The sequence below is a fragment of the Fukomys damarensis genome, unplaced genomic scaffold, assembly GCF_012274545.1.
Source record: "Fukomys damarensis isolate Sample0158 unplaced genomic scaffold, DMR_v1.0_HiC HiC_scaffold_16, whole genome shotgun sequence".
Taxonomy (NCBI): Eukaryota; Metazoa; Chordata; class Mammalia; order Rodentia; family Bathyergidae; genus Fukomys; species Fukomys damarensis.
This window is the reverse complement of record NW_022900928.1, coordinates 2870587-2877656: the sequence shown is the minus strand read 5'-3', so window position 1 is coordinate 2877656 and position 7070 is coordinate 2870587.

Below are 7070 nucleotides of genomic sequence, written 5' to 3'. Positions count from 1 at the left end.
ATTGTCTTCTTTTGACTTCAAATAAAATGTTTTAGTACTTTAAGCCTTTCGTTGTTTATATATGCATTATTTGTGAAAATTTATTACAAAAAAATATAATGCACAGATAAGTACCTAAACACATTTTATCTGTGATACTAACACGGTATGGGGGATTAACTAGATTAAGAAGTCTCAAAATGTTCCCTAAGGGGTGATAATGAGAAGGTGGTGGAGAAACACTGGTTAAGGTAGAAATGGGTAAACGTGGAAATGGACCTTGGTGAAGGGGCAAAGCCCTCCCACCGTGCTTCCTGTTATCAAGTCCTCTTCCTGCTGTGCCATTCGATCCAAAAACTCATCGCCTTGTGTCGCGAGCCGGCGCTGCAGAGCACTGTCCAGCAGTGTCTCAAACCTGAAAGAGCAGCGGGGTGGAGATGGGGCAGAGAGAAAGGAAGGACGCCAAGACGAGTCTGATCAAGGCGACGTTTATTGCAGACAGGCATCAGCCTTTAAAAGGAAAAGGCCGAACTATTATGGGCTAGGATTACCATAGTAACCTCAACACACGCTCCACGGGAACGAGGGTTCACACGGGAAAGAGAAAGCAGGCTCAAGAAAAACAAATTAACAACACTTGCAACTAATAATCATGATTCCCAAATAGGTGGAGGAACTTAACAAAATGGAGTTACAACACCTGACTCCTACAGATAACGTCAGATCTTTAACAGGAAGCATTTGACTCCTACAGATCTTTTGCTGTCCGAGTTTCTCCCGTGCAGGGTCAAAAACAAGTTTAACACATGCAGTCCTTAAAAAGGAACAAATGTTATCTTTCAAAAAGCCAGTGGGCCATGGCTGGCGTCCCACAACCTTGGACATTGTAAGCTTTGGTTTTCTCTAAAATAGTACCTTAGTTGATCACCGGGACTTTTAGCAGTTTTATAGTCATTGAATCAGCTTTGTATTTTCAGTATTGGGGATTTATGGCGAGCCATTATGGTGAGCCTTGACACAGGCCTAGCCATGATTGAATTTTGAGTCACCTCGCTGCCATGGATGTGCTCTCGCCCATAGCCACGGGCGAGTTCAGCTGGTAGCAGATGTAACCCATAATGGTTGTTATTGTTTCCCTCTGGAATGTGTGGGGCGGTACTCTCGCTCCCGTGCAGCCCTCGCTCCCATGCAGCCGGAGAGCATAAAAGGAAGAGGTTCTGTAATAAAAAAGAAAAGCAACCAAGCAAGGAACATGAGAAGAAAGGTGCCTCCCGTCTCTCTGTCCTCATCCTTTCAGGTTTAGGACCTGCTGGCAGGATCCTGACGTCGCGGCTCGCTACAAGTGGCGCCCGAACGGGGACCTGAAAGTAGATGAGGATATGTAATCCCGGACCCAGGTAGAAGGCAGCGACAGTGCTCCGGAGTAGAACCCCGGACCCAGGTCGAAGGTAGCGACGGTGCTCCGGAGGAAGGTAAAAAGAAAGTAAGAAAAAATAAAAAGGTAAAAAGAAAAAGTGAAAGTGATAGAAGGTAGAGAGTGTCAAGTCCATTAGGGAAGAAAAAAGAAAAAAAAAGAAAGAAAAAAAATGGGACAATCAGAATCCAGAAATTATCTAGCAAATTCAATTCAGAGCCTATTGAAGGCACAAGGAGTAACAGTTGAGAGGGTACGATTAGAGGCCTTTGTTAAGATTCTGGACACAATTTGTCCATGGCTATGTGATAAGGCAGAAATAAACGCTGAAGTATGGGAAACAGTTGGAAACCAGTTGAATGAAGCCCTTCTGGCCAAGCCTAATCGTTTTCCAGAAGGTGCTCCTTTTTATTGGGCTTTGTTAAACGCAGCTCTCAGGACTCCAACAAAAAAGGAAATCTTGGAAGCCTTAGACGAGGTGCATAAAGGGTTGAGGACCAAAGACAATCTTCCGGTGTTACTTCATGGGATGGCATGGGACGTCATTACAGACTCTGTTAATCCCTTAAAGATAAAGATTGTGAAGGCTCCTCGTAAGAGCTAATTCTTCCTGCTTTTCCATCTTATGTGCTTGCATCCACAAATAGAAGGTTAATAGTAAATGAGACAGAAAAATATTAGGAAAGCTATAAGTAAGAGTTATGCTTTTGCATCTTGTTAAAAACAGGTAAAGAAAGATATACAAGACTAGAAGGCCTAAGTATATAGAGAAGGTGTATGGAAATCATATAAAAAGGTTTACATTTACAGTCAAGAAGAGCTTTCATTCATTTAATCCTTATTCTACAAGAGATCTCTGTTAATTTTGATCTGCAAAAATTCTGACTAGTCATAACAAAAATTTTATAATTCAATTGGCCAAAACCATCTGAGTGCACTAGTTAAAATTGTCTTATATGTTTGTCTGTCTTAAATGTTCAAAGATGTTTGTATGTTTTTTATCAGAATGACGTCAAATGCAAGTAGATTGTTGATTTTTAAAAAGATATATCTTGTTAAATATATTGTTAAAAATGTTTAATTGGCTATTATCAAAGGTCTGAATTATAAATATGTTATTGTAATATGTTTCTGATGGTTATTTTCTGTTAAAAAAAAAAGGAAGATCCTATTGATACAAAGCCACATTACAGGATATAAGAATTCAAATAATTATAATAATTATTGCTACTTTTCTGGTATACAAAAAAGTATTCATATTGTTTGACCATGCAGGTTTTCCAGCATATTGTTTATGAGAATAACCTTTTGGTCCAAGTATTCTCCCTTCTTTTCTGCCCCACCTACTTATGGTTACAGGTATATTTATAGATCCACTACTATCCCTGAACAGCTTGAAGCTGGGTTTCCACTGAGGAGACCGGATTGGGACCCCAACATTGAAGCAGCAGAGAGAACTCCAGGATGTGTCTTGGTGCACAAGTGGAGACTTTATTGTCCAGAACAAGGATTCATTGGAACTGGTTTGGCTATATTTCAGCAACAAATGGACTTATTAAACAAAGAAGTTGAAGGATTATGGTTGCATACTCGATTGGACTGATTCCAGATTTCAACAGCTCTACTCTCTTTCCTGTCAAAAACCATTCTGAAGAAGTCCGACGACTTTCTTCATTGTTGCGAGGGTCTTGGAATCGGACATTTCTAAATGCAACTAATCAGTTGTCATTGGACATTGAGGTCTTGTCTGGTGTTCATGCCAATTCTATCCGGCTTGATTTAGATTTTGCTACAGAAGTTTGGGAAAATTTGAAAAAGATGTTTTCACCTTTTTGGATTGTTATATGGCTTATTGTTATTGCTATTATGATTGGTTTGTGTATTTTTGGTTACTGCTCATATCGATGCTGGAAGTGTTCTCAGTTTAAATACGAGCGTTTAGCCATGGCTGTACAGGCTTCTTTCAATGATGATACAACGTGCGTAGCCATTTACTTGACTCAGGCTCGGCGTGCTTAGATCCCCCGCCTTGGGATACTCAGTGACTGGTAAGGACGGAAGCTTCTGTCTACCAACCTAAGACAGGTCTTATTGGGACATAAGCCCTGCGACTGATGACGGGTAAGGAGATGGAAGACTTCTGCCGCCTAAGACAGAGGGCCATTGGCTGATTGCTAGCATTCTTCGTGCTATCAAAGAGAGATGGGGGAATTATGGCGAGCCATTATGGTGAGCCTTGACACAGGCCTAGCCATGATTGAACTTTGAGTCACCTCGCTGGCACGGATGTGCTCTCGCCCATAGCCACGGGCGAGTTCAGCTGGTAGCAGATGTAACCCATAATGGTTGTTATTGTTTCCCTCTGGAATGTGTGGGCGGTACTCTCGCTCCCGTGCAGCCCTCGCTCCCATGCAGCCCTCGCTCCCATGCAGCTGGAGAGTATAAAAGGAAGAGGTTCTGTAATAAAAAAAGAAAAGCAAGCAAGCAAGGAACAGGAGAAGAAAGGTGCCTCCCGTCTCTGTCCTCGTCCTTTCAGGTTTAGGAGCTGCTGGCAGGATCCTGACGTCGCGGCTCGCGACAGGGATTGAGCCCAGAACCGTCACTCTGAGTAATATCCCTAACCCTTTTTTAACTTTTTAAGACAGTCGAAGTCCCTATGTTGCTCAGGCTGGATTTGAACTTCTGATTGACCCCCTTGCCCCAGCCCCCCAGAGTGCTGGCGATGCAGGCGTGCCCTGTCCCGCCACACCCAGCTTATTGAGCCAGTAGAGGCAGTTTGGGTTGAACAGCAGAAATTCCTTTTTCTACTTTTGTTTTTGCGTCGTCTCTTTAAGCTCTGGTTTTACTATGATGGAATGGCACTTTTAACTTTGGGATTGGTAACGGGTTAGACCTAGTGTCCTGTGTTCTGAGGTGCGGATTTTGGAAACTCATTGGATCCCCCACGCATTACGTTTATCACTGAATGAGTCCGCGGTGAGTTAATACTGAGTGGACCACTAGGATGCGGGGTCTGGGCTGATCTAAAGAGGCAGGTCTCTGGGACATCACTGGGAGACTATTCTTGTCCCCAGCTCCTCTGTCCTCTCTGAGCTACCTGGCTGCCATGGGCCGAACACTTTTACATGCTGTTCTGCCTTGGAGTTAGCCAAGTACGGGCTGAAACCATGAGTAAAAATTTTTTCTTGAAGCTCTGGGTGCCAGGCATTTTAATCCCAGCAATGGGAGAGCAGGAATTTTTCATTAATCTTATCAGAAGATCAATTCCTTAATCATGTTTCAAATGAACACTGACTAAAAAGGGTATTTTAACTTTATGTACTTAAACAGATGTAGATTGCTTACTCTTTGCATAAATTAAGGAGCTATTTGTTTTTAAAGGGGTGCAAACCAATTTTATCTAAACTAGGATTATTAGATTTTAGTCTTTACTTTTAAGTATAAATTAGTACTGTATTTTGCTTAGGCTCTTCAGAGGAATAAATTAGCATGCTGGACTTTCTTGTGGTTAAAATAGGTATGTACCTCTGATAGAATAAATGACTTAACTACTGTATCTCAGCATTCCTTAGAGCAGATGTGTTGTTTTAAAGACAAAAATTTCATGAACAATTTTGCTAGTATTTGTTCTTTGTACACATTCTATTTAAATTACAAAAATAGAGAATACAGTGAAATGTGGATCCTTTTCGTATTTTACATAAATAGTCACAGTGGCTAAATTATTTTAGAATTGTTTTCATCTAAAAAGCAGAGAAAAGTTAAACAAACACTTTTGCTCTGTGCAGGTCCCAGGAGAGAAGTTAATTTGAGACCACGAACATCAGACTTCCCTGTGCTGGCCACAAACATAAGGTGAAAAAGTACAGGCGTACACTGAACAGAATAAATGTTACCTCATTTGATCTTACTCCTATTTTTTAAAATAGTGTCTAAGAAAATAGCTGTTTAGGTTTAGAGTATATCATACATCCAGTTCTTCTGTTTTTAAAATATTATGTCTAGTTCCATATATGTAACAAGCTGCTCTACACCCCGACAGCCTTTCTAGAACTGTGCTACTGGCCTGCAGTCCAGCGAATGATTTTAGCAAATTTTGAAATATGCCTATGTCTCATCTACGCACAGAGATTGGCTGATAAAGTGCAAACGTAGCCAGTTGAAGCATCATCCTGGGCCCGCAGAGCTCAGAGGCTCGTGTGGGAAGTGCGCCCCGAGGATGCCCCACGCTCCCACAAGGGCTCCTCGGCAGGCCTCGGCACACCTGAGCCCCGGGATGCAGAAAACTACAAAGCACTTGATTTTGAAGAGTGGAGACGGCTGCCTGAAACGTACTTTGGTTCGCTTCTGTTTTGCGACCAAACATCAGTTCCGTCCTTGCGAAAGCTCTGGTTGCCCTGAAAACTCAGGCCCCATTGTGGGGTGTGTGACTGAGTACTGGGGTCCGACAGCACAACCCTCCCACCTCCACTGTCATGGAGCCGCGGACAGCTCCGGTCAGGAGAGGTCCCTCTCACACCGCCACCCTGCCAGGGACACCTGAGAATTCCGGTCCAGACTGATACCTCAGTGTCTGCTGACACCTGCTGGTGTCTCCGTGAACATAAACTCTGTCCTTACTGCTCTGGGTTAGCCTTCTCCTGGCTAAGTTAAACTGGGAACGCCTGATACCCTGCTGGAGCATTAAAAACAATTCCTCAAAGTAAAATAACTTCCCTGTAGCATTCTTAAGTGCTGTCCAGCAGCTGTCTACTGTAGTGGATTTTATTTTTTAAAACTATAAGTGAGGTCACATAAATATACATGAGCAATTCTGGTTGAACTATTTTTAAACTAGAGCTACTTTGGGGAAATAACGCTTCTTTTTCTGTGCATGTATGGTACCAGGGATTAAGCCCAAATCCTTCACGCTAAGCTACAACCCTAGGCCTTTTTTACATCATTTTGAGAAGGATCTCACTATGTCACTAAGTTGCCTAGGCTGTGTTTGAACTTGCTGTCCTCCTGCCTCAGCCTCCCAGAGTGCTGGAAATGCAGGCGTGTGCCCTGATGTTCAACACTCTTATTCGTTTCGTTTCTTTTCTTTGTTTTTGTTTTTTTTTAGAAATATCAAACACCATTGAACACTAACCTTGAAAGTGTAACAGCCTTTTCTACAGCATTATGCCTCAAGTTGGTTATGCACTGGGATCTATTTGGAAACAGCTGGACAACTTGATAAACAATCCTCAGCCCATTCCCTATTTTTAGAAATAGAAAAATTAATTCAAAATCGAAAACAACCATTTTTTATTGGACATATTCGAGCACATTCCGGACTTCCTGGTCCTCTATCTTCAGGTAATCAATTGGCCGATCTTGCCACTAAGGGTATGATAGATTACTATTCTGTCAATTTAGTCAGTGACTCCATCCATCAAGCAAAAAGTTTTCATCGGCTGCATCACGTTAATGCCAACACTCTTTCAAAAATGTTTTCTATAACCAGAGAACAGGCTAGAGAGATTGTTAAAATTGTCATTCTTGTGCTCCATTGCTCCCTGTTCCTCATCTTGGAGTTAATCCAAGAGGGATCACCCCAAATCAGATATGGCAAATGGATGTAAGCCATTTCCCAGAGTTTGGAAAATTGCAATATGTTCATGTCATTATTGATACATTTTCTGGTTCTTGTTGC